The sequence below is a fragment of the Microtus oregoni genome, unplaced genomic scaffold (genome assembly GCF_018167655.1).
Source record: "Microtus oregoni isolate MIOR12 unplaced genomic scaffold, Mior012 000001F_ref0000356, whole genome shotgun sequence".
NCBI classification, from domain to species: domain Eukaryota; kingdom Metazoa; phylum Chordata; class Mammalia; order Rodentia; family Cricetidae; genus Microtus; species Microtus oregoni.
Genome location: NW_024543060.1, coordinates 69,920,213 through 69,937,783, shown reverse-complemented (window position 1 = coordinate 69,937,783; position 17,571 = coordinate 69,920,213).

The window sequence follows — 17,571 nt, the reverse complement described above, 5'->3', positions numbered from 1 at the left end:
GGAATATAATAATGTTAACACTTTAAATCACTGGAGAGATGATGGATTATTCAGTAAATGCTGATGGGATGGTAGTTTTAACGATAAAAAGTTAATTACTTCATATATTATATCACAATAAATTTCAAATAGATATAGAGTACAATTAAAAATGAAAGGGCTGGAGAAAAGTCTCAGGGAGAATAGTGCTTGTTGCTCATGTGTGTGGATTTGAGATTCAGTTTTCACACTCCTCCTCCTCAAAATACATGTGGTGGCCAGTTTGTAATCTCCATGTACAGGAGGTGGAAACATGGAATGCCAAAGCAGCATGGCTACCCATGCTAGCAGACAGGCAAGCTCATATATCAATGCATAAAATGGAGAAAAAGGAAGAACTTACTCTACATGACTTCAGGCCTCCATACCTTGCATACATATGTGCCTCCTGCATATATGAAGTCAAAAACATGCAAACATGCATAATATTCTCCCACCCCACATACAGACACTTGCGAAAAAGAAATCAAAGCAATACAGGGAAACTATGAATGTTCTACATACTATTGAAAGCAGAGTAAAAGGAGTTGGTTTGTGTACACAACAGAACAGAAAGAAGTAATTAAGATAATAATTAAAATATCTAAAGTATTTTTTTTTTACTATAGAAAGGTGCAAAGTTGTACCTGGGTTGTTAGAGTATTTGCTTAGCATAGTCCATACCGGAGTTAAATATCCAACATTGCAGAAATCACATGTGTTGAAATGTACATTAATCAAGGCTGAGAAGGAGATGGCAAAGAGAATAAATAAATGAAAGCAGAAAACAAATTAAAATAGGAAAAAGATATAATGTATGAAATTCTCAAAGAATTAATAACATCTAATATCACTAAAAATGGGAAGATTTTTTTAAAGACTATCCAAATTTTGACCCTCTACTTCTCCTCCCTGCTCCCCTTCTCCCCTCTTCCTCTGCTTCTGCCTTCCCTTTTCCTCCAACCCCATGCTCCCAATTTCCTCAGGAGATCTTGTCTATTTCCCCATTTGAGTGGGATCTATGTACGTTTCTCTTGGGATTTTCCTTGTTACTTAGCTTCCCTTGTGTCTTGGACTATAGGCTCCTTATCCTTTACTTCACAGTGAGTATCCACCTATGAGTGGGTGCATACCATGCTCATCTCTCTGGATTTGTGTTCTTTCATCCATTTGCATGCATATTTTAAGCTGTCATTGCTCTTATTAAAAAAAAAAATTAGCCTGCATGCCTACACACACACCAGAAGATGGCATCATATCTCATTATAGACAGTTATGAGCCACCATGTGGTTGCTGGGAACTGAACTCAGGACCTCTGGAAGAGCAGCGTACCCTTTACCTCTGAGCCAAATCTCCAGCCCACTGTCATTGCTTTTAACCACAGAGTAGTACTCCATTGTGACAATATACCACATATTCTTTATCCATTTTTTTAGTTGAGGGGCATCTAGGTTGTTTCCAGGTTCTGGCTGCTGAAGCTACATCCAGCATCTGATGGAAGCAGATGCAGAGAACCACAGTGGAGCATCAGGCTGAAGTCCCAAAGTCCAGTCGAAGAAATGGAGGAATTAGAATACACGTAAAGAGGTCAAGAACATGATGGGGATTGATACCTACTGAAACAGTTTACCTGAGCACATAGAAGCCTTGCAACCCTGGCTGAAAGTGAGGGAACTAGCATGGGACCAAACTAGGTCCTCTGAATGTGGGTGACAGTAGCATGGCTGGAGCAGACTTTGAGGTCACTGAGAGTGAGACCAGGATTTATCCCTACTGCTTGTTCTGGCTCTTTAGAGCCCATTATCTCTGGAGGGCTACCTTGCTCAGTCTAGATGGCCTTGGTCTTGCCTCAAGGCACTGTGCTAGACTTTGTTGACTTCCCTTCTCTGAGGAGTGGATGAGAGGTGGGACAGGGGCAGAGGAGGTGGAAGTGATAGGAGGAAGGGAGGGAATGGGAAATGGATTTGACATATGAAAAGAGTGAAGATAGGTTTTTTAAAAAAATAAATTAAAACAAAATAGAAAAAGAGGACAAAAAAGAAATGCGTAGCTACTTCCAATGTAACATATTAATTTTTGGATGATGGGGTTTAGTAAAAAGAGGTCATTCAGGCAGGAAGATGAAATGACTGTAAATACGCATCAAGTTCAATGATAAGTATCTGTGGAAAAGACATAATGAAATCCATTATTTCATTTGCAGACTAAAACATTTTTAATTCTGTGTAATAATGCCTTTGTCTAAAACAAAAGCATAAAGTTCAATGGAGTACTTACTTATACCTACTTCTCTTCATAGTTTTAAAACATTTTATTATTTTCCCATTTATCTAAAACGATCTACTTGTACTGCAATTAAATGGGAATTTAATCAGCAAAAATTTAATGTATATCAGCAGTTTCACAACTGGTCGAAAACAACAGTGGTGTAGCTAAAGTGGTGTGTGAAGGACAAATACGGAGCAAATGAAAAGAATTTTTTTATCCAAATATTCATTACGGTATGAATGTGTAGAGGCAGTGTCCACTGGCTGAACCAAACCAGTTCCTGGATTAAGACGAATCAAATCTCTTTGCATAGTTGAGAATGGGCCTGGGGTAACTTCTTTGCAATTCAAAGAGACTTTCCTTTGAATATTTTATGAAATAGATATTTTGGATGCTGTTTAATTCATAAGGGAAAAAGACATGTTTTGAACATAGCATGGGGCATTTTGTTCATTTTCCAACTTATTTTTTATATGCAGAAACACCAGTTGGCCACAGTTTTATTTAAAATGAATTTTCTATTCTATTTTCTTTCCCTTGAGTTGTGAAGCTGCTTAGAATTAGGAAGAGGTTGTTCATGATTAGGAGGCAGAAAGGCTGTAAGAAACAGAGATGGTGGCAGACCCTAAGAAGGTTTTATGGCAGACATATCAGGGCTGAGGCATATACGAGTGCACAGGCTGTGAAAGCAAACACAGCACTTGCTCAAGTTCAAACTCCCAGAAATGAGAAGGGAAAGGAGGAATAAAGTCTCTCACTTAACCAATAGCTATTTGCAAGTGACAACTTCTGGGAGCAAGAAAGCAGTTATTTTTGGGTGAGGTGAGTGTACCAACCACATTCCAGCATACAGCAAATACTCATAGTTGGCCAACACAAAAGTAACTGTATCTTTCTTTGGTATTGTTGCTGAGATTTTTTTGGGTGCTTTTTTATTCAGGAAAAAGAAGCAATATGAATTAGGATGAGAAGGAAAAAGGGAAACCTGGAAGAGGGAAGCAGAAAGAATATGACCAAATGTTATTGTATGAAAAAATTTTAAACGATAAATAACAGTTCTGCAAAAATCACAGCTGAAAAATTTTAAATATATTTCAATCTCAAAATGAAATAAAGAAACTTTCTTCTCTAAGATGTGATATCAGAGATATTAATCACTCCAAAAATTAGTTATGAGGCTAAGATTAGAATAAAATTCAATTCTATCCCTGTACTATACCCAGTTCCTCCTCCCCTCTCCTCTTCCCTCTAATACAGAGTCACACCCTTTTTTATCTCTTTAGAAATCAAAAGGCTTCTAAGAGATAACAACAAAGACCCCCCTACTGCAAAAAAATGAAGCAAGCTAAAACAAAACCATCCCTTCGAAGTTGAACAAGGCAAATCAAAAGAAAGAAAAAAGAAGTCAAAAGAAAACAGAGTCACTCCTTCACACACTCAGGAGTCCTATAAAAATAATAAACAGGAAACCATAATATCTATGCAGATGCCTGGTAGAGACCTGTAGGTACCCTGTACCTATGGGAATTCATGGGAGAATTTCTCAGTTGAATTTAGAGGCCCTTGTTTTCCTGTGTCCTCATTCTCCTCTAGTTCTTAGTCTGTCCTGCCTCCTTTCCCAGTGGATTCCCTGAGATCTTAGGGATGCGATTCCATTTAGAGCTGTGTGTTCCAAGGTCTCTCTCTCTCTCTCTCTCTCTCTCTCTCTCTCTCTCTCTCTCTCTCTGTGTGTGTGTGTGTGTGTGTGTGTGTGTGTGTGTGTGTACGTGTGCGCAATGTTTGGGTCTGGATCTCTGCATGTGTTCCCATTTGCTACAAGAGGCAGCTTCTCTGATAAAGCACGGATATACAAGTGTAGTAATAAGAGTGGCGGGGGGCTGCGTCCCTGGCACCCCAGATGCCTGGCTAGCTTATGCCCCGAAATAACAACACACAAACTGTATTCATTTAAACACTGCTTGGCCCTTTAGCTCTAGCCCTTACTGGCTAATTCTGATATCCCGATCAACCCATCTCTAATAATCTGTGAGAACCGGTCTTACTGGGAAGATTCTAGCCTAGTCCATCCTGGGTCGGAGCTTCATGGCGTGTGTCTGCCCGGGAGTGGGGCATGGTGTCTCTGCTCCAGCGAGCAGAGCTGTGGAGTCTGACCTCACTTCTTCTTCCTCCCAGCATTTTGTTCTGTTTACTCCACCCACAGGGCCAAGCCGTTTCTTTATTGCTTAACCAATGAAATCAACAGATTGATATATGACACTCCCACATCATACAAGTATAGGAGAATATTAGTAGTCATTTTGTTTTTACTCTTCTCTCTTTTGATTAGTAGTATTTAGTTTTACCATAGATTTGTGGACTATCCTCTGGTTCTTGGTCACCCAAGCAATGTTGGAGATGGGTTTTGTCTTTTGGAGTAGGACTTAAATCAAATCAAATATTAGCTGTTTACTCTTCTTAGTTGAATTCCACTATTGTTGTAACATATTTAGCTGGCAGGGCACACTGTACATAAAATGTTGTGTGTCTGGGTGGGCGTTTTTGTATTTCTTTTGATAGCCTGCTGAGTACCTTTCCATACCAAAGACTAGAATGCAGGGCAAAGTCTATGTATGTTCCAGTTTGAACTAGCGATGTTCAATTAGTTATATGGGTGTAGTCCTCTGCAGTAAGGCCTTGCTATTAGTTCATGGAGGGAAACATGTTGTCTTGGCAACAGTTTGATTTATTTGGGGATTTCCATAGGATCGTTTTGTACAACAACTCAACTGGATGGAACCCAGTCCCAGTCCTGGAAGGTTTGTTTGGTGACAGGAGATGGCCATGGGAACCAACTCCCTAACTATTTGGAGAATTTCACTTCACTGGGTTTGTATATCACCTCTCAAATCTTCTTAATTCTAGGTGTCTCTCCCTGAATTCTCTTTTTCTGAACCATATCACCTCTGCCGCACCACCTGATCCTCTTGGTCTCATCCCCACCCACATCAGTCCTTCATAAAGTCTATTTATTCTATTTCCTCCCTCCTACAGAGATCTATGCCCCCCCTAACCCAGCCCCTTCATTTACAGCTTCCTTCTTCTTGAAAAAACACCATACTGATTTCCAAAGCATCTGTATAAGTTTGCATGCTCACTAGCGAGGGAGACATGTTTCCCTTGCTTCATACGTTCACCAGAATAAATTGTCACTTGTGTTATTGACCTCAGCCATTCTGAGTGGTTTAAGATGGAATCTCATATTCTTGATTTGCATTTCAATGATGGCTAAGGATCCTGAACATTTCTTTAAGTGATTCTCAGCTATTCGAGTGTTCTCAATAAAGAATTCTCTGTTTAGATCTGTGTCCACTCTTTCTTTCATCTACTGTTTTTTTTTTTTATCTCCCATGATCGCCATGCTCCTAATTTACTCAGAAGATCTTGTGTTTTTCTAGTTAGGTAGACGAATCTTTATCTAAACTAACCAAAAGGCAGAGACACAATATCCAATTTAACAAAATCAGACATGAAAAGGTGGCATAACAACAGACGTGGAGGAAATCCAGAGAATCATCAGGTCATACTTTGAAAATTCGTACTCCACAAAATTGGAAAACTTAAAGAAAATTTTCTGGTTAATATTACTTACCAAAATTAAATCAAGAACAGATAAGCAAAATAAATAGAACACTAACTGCTGTATAAATAGAAACAGTCATCGAAAGTCTCCCCCCCAAAAAAAAAAAAAATCCCAGGACCAGATAGTTTCATTGTAGAATTCTACAAAATTTCAAAGAAGTAATACCAATACTTCTCAAATTGTTCCACACAATAGAAAAGAAGGAAACATTGCCAAATTCTTTTTTACAAGGCTACAATTTTCCCTGATTCTCAAATCACAAAAAGACATCACTATGAAAGAAAATTACAGACCAGGTCAGCATTATTTGTAATAGCCATAACCTGTAAACAACTTAAATGCCCCTCGACCAAGAATGAATACAAACATAGTCATACATTTACACAATATAGTATTATACAGGGGAAAATATAATAACATCTTGAAATTTGCAGGCAAGTGGATGGATCTAGAAAACACCATATTGAGTGATGTAGCCCAGACTCAGAAAGACAAATGTAGTATGTGCTTACCCATAAGTGGTTTGTAGACATAAAGCATAGAAAAAAACAGCTTACAATTTACAATCCCAGAGATCCTAGACAACAAAGAGGACCCTAAGAGAGACATACATGGATCAAATCAACATAGGAAGCAGAAAAAGACAAGATATCCTGAGTAAATTGTGAGTTGGGGATCATGAAAGAGTGTCAATAGGGAGGAGGGAGTAAGAGAGAAGAATGGAGAAAGATATATAACTCAATAAAAACATTAAAAAATAAAAAATAATGTCTACCTAGTCTTGATTCCACTTAGATATGCTAAATATGTCACACATGACTTATACAGATCCAAATTTCCTTTATTCTTCTTACATCTCCTGCTTTCGACACGCACAGCATTCTTAACTTCAGGTGATTTCTACTCTCAATAATTACTTTAACCTTCAAAGACACATACAATATCAGTGTTTCTCAAAATGGTAAGAACACACCTCCTGTTGAATCTTTAACTTAAGTGATGCCCTCACTATCTAACGAAGAGATTATAGTTTATTAAAGCAAAATTTGATCTGTTCTTGCTCTAGGTATCTTTTAACATCATCTGTTATTATACTTACTGGCTGCATGATTATCTTAATAAAAAAAGTATATTCAAAGTAATTTTGTATTGTGCCCATAATTACAAAAACCTATCATTTTATTTATCTAGTTACTAGTGAAACTCATAAATTTTCAGTGTTATACATTCCTCAATATTTCATAATAATACTTCATTTCTTTGTGTTTTGCAAACACACACTCACAAACACATATACAAACTCGCATTCAGTCTGCCTTTTGCAGGGTTTTGATATCTTCTTTTTATTGAGCTAATCATTTTTCTCTGCTCCCCTCCTTTCTTCTCCTTCACCTTCTACCCTCTTTTGTGTCCCCCAGGCTCCTAATTTACTCAGGAGATTTTGTCTTTTTCTCTTTCTTATGTAGATCCATGTATGTCTCTCTTAGGGTCCTCTTTGTCACTACATCTATGGCTTATTTTTCATTTTGTAATTTTTCCATAGAGATTTTATTCTTTTTTATTTTGCTTTTCTAGACAGGATTTCTCTGAAAAATAGTCGTGGCTGTCTTGTTACTCGATAGAGCATGCTGGCCTCTAACTCACAGTGGTCCACCTGCATCTGCCTCCCAATTTCTGGGGAAAAGGCGTGAGCCACCACCACCTGGTGCTATTTCATCTTTATACAGTGAATGGTGTTGTTTCCTATACTTTTTTTGTTGGATAAGCATAAATGACCATATTTCTCTATATAGCATAAAAGAAAATTCACTTCTAAGGCCCATTAAAATTTATAATTCTTTTAAAATCCATATCTAACTAGTGTAAAGTTTTTCTTTTAGATAATTATTAAAATGTATGAATGTTAGTACATCTTATTTACTAGTTATTATCAGTTTGGCACCATGTTTAATTCAACTTCATTTGCACTATCATAATCTTGAAATATCATAGGTGTGAAAATAAATACAAAGTTACTTGCATTTTGTTAGTTTTATATTGCTATTTACACGTTGCTCTTTTCATTTCCTATTTCCTTTATATCAAATGAAAGTAATCACTTTGTTAAAAGTGTTATATTTGAAAATGAATAGGCACTAGACTTGTTGTTGCAGTTATTATTTTACACTTTCAGTTACTATTTAATAAGTAAGTATCATACCTTTGAAATTATTATTACAATTCCTGATTGTGTAAAATCAATCTATTGAAACATTTCAAGCTTTTGCTATCAAATCTTGTGACCAGAGTGACCAATGCTCCTCACTTATTTAAAATGAATGTCTCTTAACAATTTAATTGTTCTGATAATCTTATTGCATTTTTAATTTTTTTGTAAATAAATTGTCATTTTATTAACATTATATTCAGTTCAGTTTAAATATTCTTAATTTTTCACTTTGAATATTTTAGTTATTTATAAATGTGCATAGATTTACTTGGGGAGTTCTTTATTTTCACATATTGTGAGTCAGGTCCTATCCAAATGCTAAAAATATGGAGGGACGTGTGACAAAGTCCCTGCTTCTTGGAAGCTGACATCATGCTCAAGACAGATGTAAGAAACAGCGAGTGATCATCACACCATTGGAGAATAACAGTCTGAGAGAGGGTTGAAGGCAGAAACCTGAAAATAAAAGATCTCAACCTGGGAGCAATCAGTTTACAATCATAAAGGACAGTGAGAATTTCTTACTCTTATTTTATATCTTTATTTTTACTGATTTATTAAAGTTTTAAATTAATATTTTAAGAGTATATTTGTGTGACCATGATGCATAAAGCTGCAGAACTCAGAAGTGGGCACTGGATTCCCCATAACTGCAGTTACAGGTACTTATTTTGATGAATAGGTGGTGTAAACCAAGTTTGGGTCCTCTATGATAGCATTAAGCACTTCCAACCACTGGACAGTCTCTCTTTTTACTTTACTTAAATTAAAAATAATTAAAAATAAAATTATTTTTGTTAATCATCTACTATTTACATATTTAAGATATATTTTATGTCATCCTAATTCAAAGGTCACATTCTTACAAATTTCTATTTTTTACTAGCATCATACTTTCCTGTTTAATGTTGTACTTTTACAAAAAATATCCATCCCAGTCTGAAGATGTCCAGCTCATGAATGGGATCTGATAATTTGGGATTCAGAGAGTGAAGCACAATTTGAATGCAATATATTCTCTAAGTGAGACACAGCACAGATAAACATAGTTTAAGGTTGTAAGAATAATGATCAACCATTTAGGACAACTTGCACGATCTTTTGATATTCTTCAGGTTTCATATGCTATTCTCTTTGGCAAACCATTAGTAGATGGCATCATGACATCTCTTTATAGATGAGAATTCCACAGTATAAAATGAAAAAAAAAAATGACCAAACCCATTCAAATGTGTAAGCTACAACAGTAGAAATCTCAGACTAGCAGATATATTGGACTTAGAAAACACAATTTAATTTATGTACTTAAATATATAGATGGTGTACATTTTTGGTGTTTTGTATATTTTCTGTTTTGATCCTAGTTTTGTTTTGCCTTGGTATTTTTGTTTTATTGGAGGGAGTATCAATGGGCATCATATTACGAACTTCATTTCCTTCAGGAGAATTAAGGAAACATAACGTGACACATAATTCTCAACTCAGAAACTTCAGTTCTCAAGCGACTAGTAAGACAGCTCTTCTCTATTGTGCAGCTACAACTTTTATCTATTAAAAGTCTCTTTTCCTTTATACATCTCTCCACTTCCATTTAATTCATTATTCTCAGGGGATACTGGTGAGAAATGGAAGGATGTGGTATAACTGCCATTAACAGGCATTTGGCAAGTCTGTTTTAGAATAATTGCAAGGTCTAGAATTCAGAAATATTATGTTCCTTACTAATAAATCATTGTTAATTAGCACATTAATGGGAATGATTAATTTAAATTAGAAAACCTGGTAGAAGCATCAGAGTCATGGATTTTTCCTACATAATATAGACAATGACATTTTAAATATTTCTAAGGAATATTTATGGAAATTATAAGATGAAGCAGTAAATAGAAAGCTAGACACAAGTAGATAAAAAGAGAAAAGTGATCTGAGAATTTTACATCCAAGACGTCTACATTTGGATCTGAGAACCAATTCTAGTCTCCTCTTATTCACTTGATTATTTTTCCTCGATTTCTTATAAATGGATATTTTCTCATTCAGCACACCCTGGTTATGATTTATTCACCCTCTACTCTTTCCAGTTCTTTCCCCACATCCACTCCTTGTCTGTTTCTCAGGAGAAAAGAACAGGTTTCTAAGAAGTAATAACAAACAAAACAAGAAAAAAAGATATAATAAAATAAAACAAAATTATCCCATTGGAGCTGGACAAGGCCAACCAACAGAAGGAAAAGAATCCAAAAGAAAGCACAAAATTCAGAGACCCACTCATGCATACACTCACGATCTCCATAAAACAATAAACTGAAAGTCATAATAAATAATGAAGAGAACCTGGTGCAGAACCATGTAGGCTCTGTGTTTGTGGTTTCAGTGTCTGTGAGTTCATATGAGCCTCACTCAGATTATTTCAATGGCCTTGTTTTCTTGGTGTCACCATTCCCTCTGGCTCTTACTTTCTTTCTGCCTCCCCTTAGGCATGGTTTCCTGAGCTGTGGTGGGAGGGTTTTGATGGAAATATCCTACTTATAGCTGTTTATTTAAAAAGTCTCTCCCTATCTGTGTAATGTCTGTCTGTGGGTCTCTACTTGTGCTCATCTCCTGAAAGGGACATTCTTCACATTAATTCATGTATGAATAGAAATTGGGATGTACTCACTCATAATTGGTTTCTAGCCATAAACAAGGGTCACGGAGTCTACAATCGGTGATCCCAAAGAAGCTAAGTAAGAAGGTGAACCAAAGGAAAAACATATAGTTGTCCTCTTGGCTATGGGAAGTAGACAAAATTGCCGGGGAGAAAATTGAGATCTTGGGGGTGGGGTGGGATGGGGGTAAGGGGAGATGGGGAGAGAAAAGGGAGAAGGGGAGAATGGGGGGAACATGGGGAAAAAGGAGGATTGGGATAAAGGAAGGTTGGATAGGGGAGCACGGAAGCACAATTCTTAGTTAAGGGAGCCACCTTAGGGTTGGCAAGAGACTTGAACCTAGAGTGGCTCCCAGGTGCCCAAGCCGAGGTCCCCAGTTAGTTCCTTGGGCAGCTGAGGATAGGGAACCTGAAATGACCCTATCCTAGAGCAATACTGACGAATATCTTGCGTATCATCATAGAACCTTCATCTGGTGATGGATGGAGATAGAGACAGAGACCCACACTGGAGCACTGGACTGAGAAATTAAATATTCTGATTAATTCATTTTTAATGACAATAAAAGGAGGGAGAAGTTGCATGGGTTGCATTGAAAAAGGAAGAGCAACAAAATATAAAAAAAATTATACTTATTCAGAAGAATGTGTATCTTGATTACTATGGATTAAAAGAAGCATTTGCACATTTTCAAAATGATAGAAGAGTATTCACAATCTATAAACATGGGAACCTTGTAAGAATTCAAACAATAGTAGGAAACTAACAGTGTCATCATGGGCTTAAAGGTCTCTTTCGTAAAGGATGAGCACAGAATTGACAGGTTGTCAAATCGGCCTGGTGAAAATAAATATGAACTTACAAGCACCTATGAAAACTTCAAAACATAAAAGAACAAAATAACAGGCCTGGATGAAATTACTGAAAGTAGGCTTTCTTCTTTCAAAAATCATTTATGCGTGTTTCTATTTAAGAAGCTTATTGTCATTCATTGAACTTGTTGACTCACGTTATTTTCTAATGATTAGAAGCTTTTATTAGTTTATTTTATTAGTTTTATTGCATGGATATACATGTGTGTATATGCTGCCCTTGGGAGTTCCCACTTGCAAATAGAGGTCTGAATATATTATGTGCTTGTTATAGTGGATTTTTAAATTAATTATATTGACCCACAAAAAACAATAATGAGAAACGTTCTTTATGCCTCCAACACCCATCTTTCCAGAGCATAGTCCCAGAGTTAATGAGTGGCATTCATTGAATTCACAGACTCATTTTTCAATGTGTCAAAACAACATGCATTTTTATGTATAATCATTATGAAATGATAAAGGCTGTTGTATATTTGAATTTTTACTTGTTATTATTAGTAGTAGCAGTAGCATTGCATGTGTTGGTGCAGTCAAAATGTGTCAGTGTGGGCACATATGTGTGCAAGTGTGTTAATGTGGAGACCAGAAGATAGGTTTGAGGAACTGGTTTTGTCCTTCCATCGTGGAATCTCTGAACTGCATTGAAATAGTCAGGATTTTGAAGCACAAACATTTACCTACACGGCAGGTTTTATGCCCCAAGAAATGCTATTTTTAAATAGACTAATATTCTGTTTTATATCTTAGAAATGTATATAATGAAGAAATAGCCATCCTTATGGTTTTACTATGACATATATATTATTCATTTATGTTTCTTTTTTCAATAATTTCAATAAACTTTATTTAATAAATAAAAAGTTAGCATTTGAGTACTTTTTTCAGGGATCACCAGAGGACAGAACTAACAGAATATGTGGATGTATGGTCACCATAGATTGAGGGTGGCATGATCACATGAAGCCCAGGCATATAGCAGCATGTCTTTATTTGGTTTGTGTAAACATAGTTTGTGATGTTTTGCTAAAAGACCAAATTGCAAAGGATGGATTTCCCAGAACATAATCCTTTTGTTAAATGACATATTTATAACCACCTTCTTGTCTCCTTCTCTGGTGGAACACAAGCAAGTTCTGTTATAATTCATAATTATAATTATACGAGACCTTTAAATTCCTTCCCCCTCACACACACATATGGTTTGAAACTTCTGAATAAAGCTCCCTAACTACAATAATCGTAGGCAGGATGGGGACTAAGTTTTACACATATAACTTTTAACAAGATGAAATCCTACCACAGTATTATTACACCTTTGGTTTCAAATTCATGCTTTTACCACACATCAAACTTGTTTAGAACATTTCAACAATCCCAATTCCTAATTTTTTATGTTTTCATCTCTAAGTTGTGAAGTTATTCTCATGTGGCATTACCTCCTTAGTTATATACGAGGCTCAACGTAAGACAGATGTCCTGATCTATAAAACAAATTCTCCAGTTGAAGATGTGTAGTTATACAGGCTATCCACTTCAGCAATGCAATGTGGGGAAAGGCTCTGAGCACAATCTGACTCCCCAAACTGGTGAGACAGATGGAGAAGAATTGAGAGAGTGAGAAAAAAGAGAGATCAGGAAAGGGAGGGGGAACGGAGAAAGGAAGAGTATAGAAGGAAGGACCTTAAAGGAATCAAAAAAAGTCCAAAACCTAGTAAGAAAAATCTCATTTTATGCTTCAAAAATAATTGCAATTTTCTTGATACCTTGACTTCTAGACCTCTGGACTCTCCAGAGGAGGTACTCTGGCCGTTTGGTCTCTGGTATTAGTCACAGTCCTAAAATACCCTATGATAAAGGGATCTAACTGCACAGCAGAAACACTCACTCTTATGACTGTTGAGTCATAATGACTGCCTTGAAGCCAAAATAATCTATGATTTGGTCATATGTGACCTATGAAGTCTCACGTGCTACCTAATTTTGTTTGAAATGTTTTTTTTTTTAATCTTTCCCCATTGCCAAAAGACAGCATTTCTACAATGTGATCTCATAGCTACTCCTGGGTTTCCCTGAAATGGCTAATCAAGTCCCTGTTGTAAGCTTGTGGTATCTACTCAATAGCTGTGCAGTCTCACTTTTATGTTCTAGAACATATTTTTCATTTATTTTATTTAATTTTTTTTTTGTTTTTCGAGACAGGGTTTTTTTTTGTTTTTGTTTTTCGAGTTCATTTATTTTATAATATAACCTCAAAAAATATAACTCAAAATTTTCGAGTTCTGTTTCTTATTCATCTAACAATCACATTCTTCACTCATTTTCTCCCTGTCATATTTTACTGTGGAAAGAAAAGGCTTGTGTTTTCAAATTTTGTGACTTCTTTTTTTAGAAATTTCTACTAGATATTTCAGTTCTTTCTAGTTCTGTGTTTCACAAAAGCAACAACATGTAATTGCAAATGGGGTTTCTATTTTCTTTTACCTTATATATACTTGATAGGTAACCAGAAATGCCTGCAGAGTCCATGATTCTGGAATGAAACCGAAACCTGCTCTAGTCCTTCTGACTGCACAGTCCAAGCCACAGTATATCTGAGTTGTCTTGTCAAAAATAATGAAGAGAAACCATTTTAGAATTAATTTTTAATCCTAATTTATGTGCTTTATTTTCCCATTCCATTAGTAGAATTTTGAAATTATGACTACCTCACAAAAGTCAAAATAAAACTAATATTTATTAATAATAGATATTTATAACTTCAATATGTTAATGTAAATTCAGTAACATTTAGTTTTTAAATGGTAACGTTGGAATTATAAAGACCTGAGTTTGGTTACAGAATAGGCAGGAGATTTTTAACCAAATAGACTGAATGTCATTTCATTACCATCAAAGGACTTGTAAGGGAAATGATTCTCTACTTGTTTCATATGGATTTTGTGAGGAAACATAATATATGCAGGTTACTGGAAAGTACGGGTTATGCAAACCTTTTGACAATGTAACAAATGATCACAGAGAAGCAACAAAAACAATCAGTAAATTCTATTGAAAAGTAGAAACAAATAATTAAGTAGCATATGAGGGAATCCAAATAAACTAATTTTCTTTCCTTTGGGCTTAATTAATGTCTCATATTCATGTACTCCTAATAATCACTAACAAATTAGTTTACCTCCTCCCTAATGGCTTGGGGAACATAGACCATTTGATCAAATACCTCATTAGCAAATTTTAAATTGTTCTTATTTTCATCAGTGTTTGTTATCAACTCAGTATGAGTAACCTGGAAATATATTAGTTCCTGTAAATTTAGCTATGATCTGAATCACAAACATATCTTTTATAATTATTGTATTACATTAAGTGAATAGTATATACACACACACACACACACACACACACATATATATATATATATACATAATGTAATGTGCAATTTGGGATAACTATAGTAAATACAACCATTGCAAAAACAGTAAAACCAAAAAGTTTTAATATTCAAAGCAGTTGAGTAGAACTGAAAACTAATTCATTCCCTGAATTCTCTTTTTTTTTTTTCAATAAAAACCACAAGTGATTCGAGTCATCTCCCTCTGGCCTCTTCTAATCAGAAATCGTTCTGTAACAACTTGTGTGCAAATGTTTGGATATTCTAATTATTGAAGAACTAAGAACAAAAGGCACAGGGACAGACGAGGAGCAAGGAAGAAAGCCTTCTAACCTTTCCCTCCTAGCCTACATTCTTTTACACTTGACCTTCGCTTTCTGGTTAGCCTTCTGAGTCCAGGCAATTCGGTGTGTTTTTCAGATATCCTGAAATTACTTTGGAAAGGGATCATTTATTTTCTATATCCTGTTTCAGTCTTAATAGCCCTAATAATTTTGTGAGACTGAAGGTTCCTTTAATTTCTTCATGGTCAATCAGACACAAGTGTGTGCATGGTTTATTCTCTGCATAATGGGAAGGGTCAAATTAAGATATTTAGATTAAACATTAAGAAAATATGCATCATTGTTTGGGGACTATTACAGAAAAATAAACAGCTAATGAATTTAAATATATAGTAAATGACCTCATGATTGCATTTTAGTATGATTATTTCCAATATTTTTGTAGCATGTGTTCTAATTGGTTTTAATAATAAAAACTTGATGTCAGATGTTAGAAATTGAAAGCTGAGATCAGAGAAGCATAGCAGCCAGTCACTAGAGTTCTTACTTCTACCAAATCTCCAGACTGAAAAGGCTAAGTTCCTGCCTTCTCCGGCCTTATATTAGCTCCACCCTCTGATTTTCAGGCAAGCTTTATTTGTTAGAGTACAAACAAGATACTGCAGCATTTTCTAGTCTTACGATAATTTTACCTAACATGCAAATTAGTGATACACATTACTGCAACAAGGATTACATGGAACTCTTTGTGTTTGTTTCTGTATAAATTGTCACCTGTGTTTCACACCCTGTCAACTTAGGCATGCAATTTTGTATCTCAATGCAAGAATAATTATTTTTTAAAAGAATTGAATAGAATATGAAGACTCTATTTGTATTGGATTAATACTTGTCCTCCTACAAATAGATCATTTAACTCATGCATTTTGATTGATTGATTCTTTGTCAAAATATTTGAAGGAGCTCATTTTACTTAGCATTAATTATACAATCAGCACTCGTTAAATGCAGTGACAAGAAAGATTTTTGAATTTGAGTTCCCAGAATTTGCCATTAAATTTATCTTATCACATCTTTAAATCTAAACTGGAAAAGTAGAACACCTCTCTTAAGCTTTGTCTGTTTATTTCTAAGTGTTATAATGTCTAAAGACACAATAGTTATAAGTGATACTACTATATTTTGTTTAGAAAGCTCACAATCATATAACAGTATAAATAGTAAGATTTTCTGCTTTAAATCTCTATGCAATTAGACCTTAGTTTTTGAATCTCATATATATATATATATATATATATATATATATATATATATATATATACACACACACACACACACACACACACACACACACACATATCCCTGGCAATTTATTTACAATCTCTGTTGTTTTGTTGGTGTCACTTTTGCATCGGATTTATCAGGTTCTGAACTGTGTAAGGGCCCTGGATTTAGCAGTATATTAACATATTCGGTTAGGTAGGTGCGCCTGAGAAATTTATCCCTATTTCTTTTGAAACGTAAATTTCTCAGCCAAAAAAAAAAAAAAATAGGGAGCAGTTTCTGGGAAGTACCAGCATATCTGATAAGTAACAAATTGAGATTATACTAAGAATTAAAGCACATGCATTGTCAAATTATGTACTACATACATAGCAGAGTGTAAAATATGAACAAGAAAGTCAGACTTAGCCACTGGGAGTTTTGTTATGAATTGCATATGTAAACAATAATATTCCTTTTTGGAAAGAATAAAAAGCAAAATCCAACAGTTTATAAATCTACTTTTAAGAGCAAATTATACTTATTCAATATCTTAAATTATTTTTATTTGGGTCTGATTGCTGGCTCTGGTTTAGTGCGCTTTAACTGTTATCATTTGCTTATTGCTCATAGCAACAAAAGAACACTGCTTGTTGTTTAATCTTGATATTAACCTTGGCTAGACTGAGAGACACCTAGGAGATTAGAAACATGTGTGTCTGGGTCTATCCGTGATGGTGTTTATGGAGAAGATAGACTGGACTTGAACATGGCAGCACCATCCAGTGTGTTGAGAACACGGATGAAGTCAAATAACGAAGAAACAGGAAGTTCATGATCCAAGGTATATTCTATCTTTGCCTGACACCTGCCCTGCTGTGAAGAGCTTTTCCTCTGGTATGCTCAATTCATCCACGCTACTTCTTTAGTCCCAGAGTCCTAAAAGTGAAGCCATCTGGCTATGCTCCTAACGAATATAATATCTTGATATTTTG